The 12,277-nt window shown below is 45.2% G+C and overlaps 1 pseudogene; it reads left to right on the forward strand.

Annotated features, from left to right (window-relative positions):
• The first annotated feature begins 208 nt into the window (after positions 1 to 208).
• Positions 209 to 330, forward strand: LOC128593107 (uncharacterized; annotated as a pseudogene).
• Positions 331 to 12,277: the final 11,947 nt, after the last annotated feature.

A 12,277-nucleotide genomic window follows, 5' to 3' on the forward strand; every position in this document is an offset into this window, starting at 1 on the left:
CAGGCTTTCCAAAAAGGACTTTGGCATCAAAAAATCTCCATCTGGATCTCAAGCTATGTTTTCAGGAAGCAGTGACACCTGGTGCTGCTGTCCCTCATCTGCCTTCCAAACATGCTGGCCCTGAGCCTGACAATGAGATCAGACCTTTGCCCCACATCTCCAAAAGTCATGATTCTAAACGTCACTTCAAGAATGCCACTAGTCTCCACTGCTAATTAAGCTGACTGTTCCCCCTTCTCCCTGGGGGCCAGTGCGCAGTGGCTGCCTCCTCAGGGGTGTATGCAGCCTGTTGCTGGTACTGGTTACCCCAAGGGAACTTTGGAGACAAAGGGGTCAACTTCAAGTTCCCTGAGTGCCAGGCAATCCACATCTCTAAGAAGGGAGAATTGCCAAGTTTCATGTGAATGAATTTGAAGACACAGCTGAGAAATGTCTTCCCAATGCCTGTGGGGCCAATGAAGCCCCCAGTCATAGCCCCTAGAAGCAGGGCGGGCCCTGCTCTGATATGCATTTCTGCACCATTGCTCCTCCTTACTCAGGCCCACTGATAAATCCCACTTGTTATCAAAAAAAAAGAGAATGCCTCTAGTTAATTCTGCCTTCTCTGACCTCATTTTCTTTCTTTCTTTTTTTTTTTATTGTTGGGGATTCATTGAGGGTACAATAAGCCAGGTTACACTGATTGCATTTGTTAGGTAAAGTCCCTCTTGCAATCATGTCTTGCCCCTAGAAGGTGTGGCACACACCAAGGCCCCACCCCTTTCCTCCTTCCCTCTCTCTGCTTTTCCTTCCCCCTCCCCATGACCTTAATTGTCATTAATTGTCCTCATATCAAAATTGAGTACATAGGATTCATGCTTCTCCATTCTTGTGATGCTTTCCAATGAGTTTGGGAGAGGAGTTGACACCTCACCCAGGAGCCTGTGTTCACAGAAAGCTCTCCCACTGACTACTCAGCAAAGAAGTGGGAGCTGCTTTTCTAGGAGAAGGAGGGAGTTTAGCCCATAAAGTCCTCACCAACACCAGACACATTTAAGTTTCTCATTCCACCATGTTAGCTTAGCTTCTACTACAGGTGAGTTTTTCTTACATACCGTGTAGGTACTAAAGTGTGTGCTTTAAGAGATGTGAAGTTGAGTAGAAAGGACCCCACTCCAGGGTGGGGAGAGGGATACTTCCAAGGAGTCCTGGGCTTGGGTCTCAACAGCAAGGCAATAGTGACAGCATTGATCTAAGATGACATCTCATAGCTTCTTTAGATTAGCTACAAAAGGAGAAAAGAAATTTCTCACCCTGATTCAGTCTCAAATTCAGAAGTGATTTTTTCCCCCCTTCATCACATGCTGCTTCAGAGGGCAGCTTCTCACTGCCTCTCTTCCTGACAGCTTCCTCTGGTCTTGCGTCCTGTCCCCGTGCTTGGGGATGGGTGTGGGTGCGGCTGTCTGCCTTGTGGTCAGGATGCTTCCCTTCTTTAAGAAGAGGGCAAGCTTAGGAGCGCTATATAAGAGTGTGTTCCCAAAGGGGAGACGTCCCCACACACAGCTGCTGTGTAAGGCAAAGTAAGGCAAAGCCCAAATAAATTGGGAGATTTAGCACTCTTCTCCCAGCCCTAAAAATGTTTTATTTGGAATAAAGTTTAATTAAAGGCAAAAGAGCAGAAAATGTTCTTATACTAAACTTTCCAGCAAAGTCCCCCCAACTCTCCCCTTTCCCAGGGAAATTCAATCAAAGAGAGACTTCTCTCTTCCATCTCCCATCACTTCACACCCTCCATTCTGCCCTCTTGCCTTTTGTGTCCTCTCTTTTTTTTTTTCAGATAGAGTCTCATTATGTTGCCCTGGGTAGAGTACTGTGGCATCAAAGCTCACAGCAACCTCTAACTCTCGGGCTTAAGTGTTTCTCTTGCATCAGACTCCCAAGTAGCTGGGACCAAGGAGCCCACCACAACGCCTGGCTATTTTTCTTTGGTTGCAATTGTCATTGTTGTTTAGCTGGCCTGGACTGGGTTCGAACCCGCCACCCTTGGTGCGTGTGGCCGGTGCCGTAACCACTGTGCTACGGGCGCCGAGCCATCATCTCCATTTTTGCTTTCAATTTCTTTTCCTTGCTCAGGCCCAGGAGAAAGTTTTGCTTAGACATCCTCCAATCTTGCATCAGCCTGTTTCGGGGCATCTTCCTTTCCTCAGTCAGCCTGTTTGAGCAGCTCCCTTGAACCAGGGTTCTTGAACTTGACTGCACATTAGAATCATTCCAGGAGCTCTTAAGTACTGCTGCCTGGATCCCACCTGCAGGACTCTGATCCAATTGGCTTGAGGTGGGCCTGGCCATTGCATGTTTAAAGCTTCCAGATGATTCTAACGTGCAGGGAGGCTAAGAAACTCCCGTAAAGGGCTATGACTCTGGTTCCTTCCCTCTTGCCACACTTTCTCTTCTTCTTTGTGTTCTACACGCTCTTTAATCACTTTTGCACATGATTATAAGGAAAGAACTGAAGCTGAGGATATAGCTTCCTTCTGAAGTTAAACATTACAGCATCGAAAGAATTTAACTCCCTGGTATTAGGCCACTGCTAAGGCACCTCTGGTTCCTGATCTAAATTTTATCTTCAGTATCACCAGGTCCCAAGAGAAATAGTGCTCATTGTTTCTGCTTATAGTTGTGAAAAACATAAGCACACTTTTGTGTCTTAAAGACTCACTCTACAGGGCTGTTACTCCCTGTAAATCTTGGAATGTAAGCACTCTGGTGTGTCTCTTTCCACTTCTTTTAGTCTCTACTTCCCTCTGCCCCTTAGTTTTTCTACCTTAAAAAACAACTTTGAATGTATTATAAAATAGAGCTAAAATATTTTATATTTTCATATTTGATACAATTTTTGATTCTCATCATTATTCTTTTAAAGATACATTTCTTCCTGAAAAAAACTGAATGAATTGCTACTTAGTGTAGGTGGCTTGCCTCCAGGTTGTTAAAAGCGGGACATGTGGAGAGAGCACTGTAGTAGGAGTAATCAAAAGACCCAAGTTCCATCTAAATCATTCACTAGTGAGGAGTCCTCAGACACAAACCACTGTTGCCTTCCTCCCTTCTCTGCATTACAGAGAGAATGACCACCTCACAGCCATATTCACAGCCCATATCCATGGGGTCTTATGAGCATCAAATAATCCAGCATTTTGGGATATTGTTTGAGAAAAAAATGTAAGCTATGACTCCTTTTAATTGGGTATAATATGAATTTCTATCTTTCTATGAAAGAAATTTTTCTGTGCTCTTCCCCTAAGCTATCACTCTGATTTTTTTTTAAAAAACTTGTTTTTCTTCATGTGATAGAGCTCTTGCTGATCTCCAGGAGGCTTTTCTTTTCCTGAGAAGGTTGTTTTGTGGTCCATCTGCTGCTTTCTGGAAGTTCAATTTCAGAAGGAAGCCCTGGTGAGGTTCCATCTTGACATCTGCAAATCACATCCAAAGGGAAAATGTGACTCACCCAACTTACTGTGTTAAGTTTTCATGGATATTATTCAGGGAGTAGGTGTTGTCTTTGGGCCAAATCACTTGAAATCATCATGACATCAGCCCTGTCACTGAAAAACTGACTATGAACCCACAGGAAACAGGGAGAAAGGTGGATGGTCAGGCACAAGGTTACAGTGAGAAGGACACAGAACAAGGCAGAGTGCCTGGTGTGTGGTGGCACAGCAGTAAAGGGTCACCAAGCAGCTACACTGCTTTCATGAATAACCCTACACAAAATATAACAGCTAAGATGACTCAAGTCCTTGTGGAATGACGGACACAAGCAGTGTGAGCAGCATGGATGGTAAATACATAAAATATTTACTCCTCATCCCCTTCCTTAGCCCTATCTCACAACACTAATTGACAATAGATTGCAGATGACCCGGGACACAACTCCACAATCCCTTGAGCCCTAGTTTAAGCAGCTGTCACCAATCAATCCAAAGTGCCAATTGCTATAAAACTATTGAACATTCCCAGCATAAAGTTTTCAGTGACCTAAGCACTGCATGCTTGGCTGGCACTTGGTCAGTCACTCAAGCCACCTGATTATGTGTAGCTGGCATATTCCTCCTTCTCGCCCATATCATCAATGTACATGTCATCATAAAGCAACTTGGAGCTACTGTCATGGAAAACCACTTCAGCTTTGACGTGAGACTCCACCCGGGTTGTGGGGGCCCTTCATTCCATGTTTTTACACTTCAAACTCAGTGAATAAATCAGTTACCTAATAATTTCAGCATAATCTTTTATTTTCTCTCCACTTCCAATCATAAGTGAACATATTTCTTTTCTTTTTTCCCACATGGAAAGTCCTTAGTTTATTAATCTTCTTGTGAAAGATCCACACAACGGCTGCAAATAAATCACTGTAGAGTCTTACTCCTTCGGCTTTTTCCCAGCACCAACGTTGGCCTTTGCAGTCCTCCTGACTTTCTTCATTCTGTTCTTGTGTTCCCTTCACTGCTTTCTTGAGGTCTTTTTCTTCTCCTACAGGCCATGCCTTGCAAGTCTATGTTTGGGTTCCTTTTTCTTTGCATGATCCAAGGAATCATAAATCATGCCAAAGCCAATTGTCTTGCCACCACCAAAGTGAGTTCTGAGTCCAAATACAAAGATGATACCAGGTGTGGTCTTGTACATATTGGCTCGTTTTGCCCTAATTTCTGTCTTTGGTTCTGTTGCCTTCCTTGATTGAAGGATGTTGATGACCATTTGTTTCCTCTGAAGTAGACGGTTGGTCATGAACATCCCGTTGAGGATAGTTACTGTGTCATTCATGATGGCAGGTGATCCTCAGGCACCCAGGGAGGAAATGAACATATTTCAGAACAAGAAAAAGCAGCTATATGCATCCCTTCTTATAATATAAAGTTTTGTCTCCCTTATAACAGTAGGCTGATTCCACAGATCTGGTGCAGAATCAAAATGAATTATTGAATCCATGAGAATCGATTACTGATACTGAGGTAGATTCTAGAGGAAAACATCTGATAGGAAGCAGTCCTACCACAGACAACTTTCCACCACATGGGACAGTGCTGCCCATGGCCTGGTCCTGCCTAGCTATGCGCCTGCCTCCTCCGCCTCAACACTCACAATTTTCCTTTCCCTGATTTCTCCTAATTCCTTATCTGTTCCTCAGGAACCACCACAGTTGCAGGATGCCACCTTCTCCTCACCAGTAGCAGAGGCCCGGATGTGCAGCACATGAGTGTGAGTGTGGGTCAAAGGGGAGCACCGCCCACAGGGGTGCTGGGAGTTGGGCACTGCAGAAGCTTCTGAAGGAAAGTACTACCAAATCCAAAAGCGGGGGAGGGGGGGGAGGAACCAGCCATGTAGCAGTACCTCTCGCCCCCTACCATGAGAATGTGACCTTTTGTAACTGTTCCAGGAGATAGCCCCAAGCTGAAGCAGATAAAAGGGCTAAGCAAATGTTTAACTGTTAATCTTGTCTTAAGACAGTTAAGTAATGAACCAGAGTTCTTCTTATCTAAAAAGCCCCTGCTATGTCTGCTACCCCTCCCTACTTTGTGGTTAAAGCCCCTGCCATGTCTGCTACCCCTCCCTACTTTGTGGTTTTTGCCTTTATAAGCTTGTAAAACCTGCTGTTCGGGGCTTAACTCCTCTGCTCCTGAGAGAGTTACGAGCTAAGCCCCAGCATGCTGGAATAAAACCCTCTTGCTGATTGCATCAAGTGCCGTCTCTTGCGGTTGATTGGGGTCATCGTAGTCCCGGACAGAGTGGGGGTCTTGTCCCAAGTCTTTCACTTCAAACCCAGGAGTCTAGGAGGTGGGCGAGCCCCGTGGGCCCTTTCACAAAATGACTACGGTCACCTTCCTCAGTCCTTGCTCTTACTTCCCTTAGCTTAGAACAAGAAAAATGCCATCCCTAGCCAACTTGTAGCCTTTATTGCCTTCTGTCATAGCTACCCCAAACCACTAATTTTAACATGTATTTCTCCAGCACATAATATGTGCTAGACACTGGGGATGGAGAAATAAGCAGTGGGTGCGTACCTTTAACTTGCAGTCTGTGGGAAAGGCAGAAATATAAGCAGGTAGATGCGCCCTGCTGACTGCTGAAATGAATCAGGGCGGGAGTAGCTACTGACTTTTTGCTAAGCATTGTGCTAGTATAAAAGATACGAGCTATGCCTGAGCCCAAGAGTTTGAGGCTGCTGTGAGCTATGTTGACACCACCGAACTCAACCTCAGGGTGAAAGAGTGGACTGCCTCAAAAAAAAAAAAAAAAAAGACAGAGAGAGAGATGATCTAGCCCTGGAAAATGTGTGGATTCTCAAGTTCTGACACCTCACTGTGCCCCTTGGCTATCTATCATTGTCCTTAGGTTAAATGAGGGGGCTCAAGAACAATGAGAAACAAAATGTTTGCATTACCTAATCTCAAAGTATCTCTCCATGAGATACTTACTATTTTCTTTAAAATAATAGAAGTAGAAACCTTAAAAAAATTGCATAACTTGAATTTAATCATGAAGGAGCATCAAGCAAACCCATATTGAGGGACAGTTCACAAAACTACTGGCTTACTTTCTTCAAAGTCGTCCAGGCCATGGAAGACAGAAAGACTTTCTTCATAGGGGAGGAAGGGCAGTAGGCAATTTAGGAAGAATAAATTATCACATTTTGGAGATGAATCAGCCCCCAAAAGAATAGGTGAAACCTTGTGACAAAGTCTGCATGGATATGGTGTCAATCTCCAGTCCCTTCTCCTGTTTAATCTTCCTTGGTTGGTGAATTCTTTGGGGGAGTGGATTCAGGAAAGTGGGGGACAGGACACAGTAAGGTGTCAGAACCTGGGAATCCACACACTTTCCAGGGCTACATCCTCTCTCTCTCTCTCTTTTTGAGACAGCTTGATGGACACAGCAGGCATGATAACTGATTCCCAACCAAAAACATTTTTCTTTTGCTCTAAAGATATTATTGGGACAATTGACCAAATTTGAATTTCTGTAGGTTAAGGAATAATATTGTATCACTGTTAATTTTTCTATCTTAATACTTGCACTATTATGTAAGAGAAAATCCTTGTTTTAAGAAAATACCCACTGAAGTATTTAGATTTGCACCTTACTCTAAAACGTTTCAGGAAAAAATGAATAGGATAATTAAGCAAATGCAAAATATTAACTCTTTAGGTATCTGGATTGAAAGAGTTCTGTAAATAATCCCCCTCCCCCACCAACACAGACCACTTCAGTATGTTGATTCCTTCAAACTGTGGGCCCTTGGGAAAGAGCAAATGCTGGGAAGGGCTTTCTCTGAACTTCCCTTACTTGCCTCAAGACGGATCCTCCAAAACTAACTCAACTGTCCTGAACCGGCTCCCCAGATAATTTATCAACCAAGGAAGATTAAACAGGAGCGGGGACTAGAGGCTGTTTCATCTTCTCCAAAATGTGATAATTTATTTTCCCTAAATTGCCTATTGCCGTTCCTCCCCTATGAAGAAAGTATATACGTTTCTAAATCTCACTGTGGTTTGGGGTATTTCCTTTCCTTTCATGTAATATCCCCATGCATGTAATTAATTTCTATTTCTTTGCATATGTTAATTTGTCTACTGTCAGTTTATTTCATAGACTCAATTATAGAACACTCAGAGGTTAGAGGGAAAGTTTTCCCTCCAGTATGGAATAAAGGACATACTGGGATTGTCTGTTCTATTTGTGCAGCTTTTCAAACTATAAAAGTATTTTTTAAAAAGGAGGAAGAGGAGGAGGAGGAGGAGGAGAAGGGGAAGTCTTAACAATAAATTGCAAAGGAACTCAGCCAAAGAGAAAAGACAAAGGGATGCTCCTGCAGGCAAGGAGCCTCTCAACTGATGGTGGGACTTATCAATATGAAAGGAGTTCATTTGCTTTTGATTTCTCCCCCTCCTCTTTGTCCAGTAGCTTGGAAAAGAGCACTTACCCAGGTCCATAGAGCCTCCTCTTGGTTTGGTGGCCTCAGCCCTAGGAAGCTGGGCTGCTCCAGAGTTAGCAGCTAAGTGTGCAAATGAGAAGAATGGGCTCCTGGGGGGCTTTCTGGTTCTCAGGAAAACAGGGGACCCAGCCCATCTCCTTTAGTGCTGGGCTCTTTTAAGGCAGATTAGCAGGTCCTGGATAATACAGCCATCAACTGGTGGCCCAGAGACATGGCCCCCGGCCCTCCTGAGGAAGATGGGTGGGAATCATCTCCATGGCAGCCTGATGAAGACATCTTACCCTTGACTCATACCAAAGCTTCACCAGTGGACAAGTCCGAAGAGAATATGTTGCTACAGTGTAAGTAGAAGGTGGACATAGGACAAGGTAAAATTTAAAAATAGAATGAATAGAATAAAGATCCTAATTTTGATCAATTAGTTGTAAACACCACTGCACTCGGACTAGCCAAGGTCCTAATTCTGAATAGTATAGTAATAATAAATAAGACAAAAATTCTAAATTTGATTATAAGTCATTATTTCTAATTATCCCCCAATTTCATGCTAGACAGAAATAATAGACCTAGTCAAATTAGAGAAACCCAAGAGGTCTTGACCCATCAATAAACACAGGCTGCTAATAGGAAATGAGTGAATTCTGCAAGGAGTACTCTGTCCTCCCAGCGGACTGCCAAGCTAGCCTGGAGCTGACCCCCCCAGGAGTGCCAGCTGTGTGTGCTATCAGTGTGTGCACACAGCTCGATCCCACACAAACCTGAAGGAACATTACAGGACAAACTTGGATGCACCTTATAGCTCCTGGTCTCAACAACCCCCACGGCCAGCAAAGATTCCCGGAGTGGGGAGCCTCTAAAGTCAGAAAAATCAGAGAGGCTAGACGCTATTCCCATTTCACGAGTAGTGTGAGAAGATTAACCAAGATGCTGGTTGTGAGAAGCCCGCACCTGTTAAAGGTGCTTTACCCAGCTCTGAGAGGGGGCTGTGAGCAGGGACTTGAATGCCCTGAGTTTGCTCTCAAGAGCTATCCACATGGGGGTGTGAGGCTTGGAAGCTAAAATCTTAGGCCGAAGGGGACCACGAGGCGACTCAAGGAGCTCATCCGTGTGAAGAAGCAAAGGGACAGTGGGGCAGACTTTACCCTGTCATATTGAATCCTGGGTGTAGGATTATTATATGTGCTTGGGAGACATCTGTTGAGAACCTACCCTTTGTCAGGTTCTGTCCTGGATACTGAGAATACTTAAGAAACAAAATCAAGTCTTGCCTTCCAGGAGTCCTGCTGAGGAAATGTCCCCTGTGCTTCCTGCTCAATGAGTGTGAGTAAAGTTCTGCTCACACAGTGATGCACAGAAACATACTGGGTGGTTTGTCTGCTGGGCAGCATGCACTGTCTGCCTGGAATCCTAGGGGACACAGTGTACAGCCTCCACAGTTGGCCTTCACCACACGTCACGTGTCTGTGAAACCCATGGTAGAAGAGGGCTGTGGGTTTGTTTGTTTGTTTCCAGTGAGCTGTTGAAAGGATTGCCAGGCCCCTGGCTGAAATTAGACTTGACATCATGGCCAGGCAGACATGAGGCTGTCTGTGATGCTGGGGCCCGGCACCAGCAGGAGGCCAGGCCAGGAAGGATGCAAGGTTTTCACTGAGTTCAGAGCAGATGTAGCTAAACCTCCAGATAATAGCCCTGCTGGCTCCTGCCCTGGGCTTCCAATTTAATGGTCCAAGGGCCTGTGGCCAGACAGCACAACCAGGGCCGTGCAGCGGGACACAAGACCAGTCCCCTGCTCTGGTTTTGCTTTACTCCTGATTTGTCATTCTCAGCAACAGCTCCTGACCCAACGAGAATTGTTTTTGTAACTTTCTATGATGGTCTGCAGAGTAGAGACTCAGCAGATGTTGAGTGGAAATGACCATCTGCCCCCTGGTTGGTCTTCTCTTGACCCTCTCCTTGGGTTCAACTTCCATAGATCTGATGCTGTGTCTCTCTGACTCTTAAAGTGCTTTCTCTCCTAATCTCTCACCCCACCCCTGCCCACTACAGTACATTTAGGAAACTTACTGTCATAACATAGAGAAACATTGTCTTTCTGAGTTGATTCAAAACTCAGAAATGTTGTAGAAGGCACTTTGTCTTGCAGTTCAGAGGGAAACAGACATGAATTAAGTCTTCTCAGAATTAAGGTTAAATCACCAAGGCTTTCAATGATGTCTCTTCCTCTCCTCTGTCCTGTTTAGAGAATATTTCCTCCCATGTTTGCCCTGGCTCATGGCAGGGAATATAACAGTGAAACAGAACTTGTTTCCTGCCTTCTGAGAATTGGAGCTGATCACGATCAGAAGGCAAAGACTCAAGCCCAGCTGCTTAGCACGTGGACCCAGAGATGAAGACCTCTCTCCAACACGACCCTGCTTTAGCCCATGATCACAGGGGTTTAAACACAGTATGCTCAGTGCAGAGGGCAGTACTGGAAGGGCCCGAGGGGAGACGGAAGGCATAATCAGGAAGGCTTCACAGAGGAGACGATGCTGAGTTGAGATTTGAAGAATGAATAGGAGGGTACCGTGCAGTCAAACTTTCACAGCAATTCTCCATAATCCATGATTAAGAAAAGTTAAAAACATGAAAAAGAAGATTTATTTCAGGGATTTAACTTTGGGGATCAATAGAGAAATTCAGCATATATTTTTTCAGGGCCTGGGTACTTCCTTCCCCTGGGCACTTAATATTCACATCCAGCCTGCTGCCCCTGGGGACAGAATAAGATCCCACAGTCCCCTTCTGTAATGGAAATCAGAAAGTGAACTCCCTTTTTGTGGAAAGCTTTTCTAAATGAAGGGTTAAGACAAAAATCATTTTGGTTCTGTTCACAGTTAACTAGAAATCTCCATTAACTAAAATGGCCTATTGCCCCGCCAGCTGGCTAACGGAGGTTTTGCGGCCTATGTCTCTGCTTCCTTCCTTCCCTTCTGTTTGCTCCCAGGCCCTCCCCGACTCTGGGCTCCTGTGCTCCTGTGTCTGCACAGCGTCTCCTCCTTTCTTCTCTCCTCTCCCACCATCTCAGTGCTTGACTCAGCCCGAGCTGTGTGGGGACGGGGGCGGGTGGGGGGGAGTGCCTTGGTGAGCTGGGCTTGGAAGAGACTCCCTGGGGGTCACCCTCTGGGTCTGCCTGTACCCCTCAGCTGAACATTCTCACCAAAGCTGTTTCTGTGGGTGAGGCCACAATCCTCGGCTCCAGACAGAGAATAAAAAGCAATGCACACGGGGTGGCTGGTCAGAGAGATTTATGTTTCTCAGGGAGGAGGTTGGAACTTTGACAAGACACAGCTGGCTGAGGGGGTGAGCTGGAAGATTCAGCCTTGGGGTGAGGAAGAAGAGGAGGAGGGGGCCTTTAAACAGCCGGTGGCTTCGCTGTTTCTATAAATGAAAATGGTACGTTTTCACTGAGCACTGATTACGAAAATGGTCTTTTATTAGACAGCTGTACCAGCAGCGCATAGGACGGTCCTAGAGGCTCCAGCAGGGGAACTTTCCCTGCAGTTCATAAACATGGTCGGCTGCACCTCACCGCAGCATCAGGAGTGTTTATTTCTTTCTGCTCAAGGACTCTGCACAGACCAGGAATGAGCAGCCGATGGGGGTAGGACAGAGACAGGCCAGGGCTCTACTTCAAACGCTGCCAGATTTAATTATCCTTGCCATTTGTTTATTTATCTGAGAGTCGTTCATCCTCCTTTTGAGGAGACTGAAAAGGAGACCTGAGTCTTCTGCCTTTGGGGGTGGTGGTGGGTGGGTAAAGAAGGTCCTGCGATGAGGCAGAGCTTGCAAAGACACTGAGAGTCTCCTCTCCATAAGGCAGAGCTGAATGTAATTAGTCTCTCTTCTCTTTAATTAACTGAAAAATCCCTTCTGAAATGGCAGGATAAAGTGGGCAGAAGACTGAGGAGCATTTCACACCTGTGTAATTACCTGCTTTCCAACCTCCTTGCTTTAAGGAAGCTCAACCCTGCGTCTCGTGGCAGGTTAGAGCCGCCCAACACACTCGACCAACATCCTGGAAAAATGACGGCCAAAGTGGTTGAAAACTCATAGTTAGGGTAAATCAAACCTCACTGGCCAGGTTCCCACACCAAGCCAGGAGATCTGCTATCATTTCACAAGAAGGATTAAACAATGGCAGCTAATACTTATTGAGTACAAACTATGTACCAGGCACAGTGTTATATGTTTTATATTCATTAACTCATTCAGTTCTAACCACTCTAGCAAGTAGTTGTTATTTGCAGATGAAGTCACCAAGAT

This window comes from Nycticebus coucang, chromosome 1 (assembly GCF_027406575.1).
Source record: "Nycticebus coucang isolate mNycCou1 chromosome 1, mNycCou1.pri, whole genome shotgun sequence".
NCBI lineage: Eukaryota > Metazoa > Chordata > Mammalia > Primates > Lorisidae > Nycticebus > Nycticebus coucang.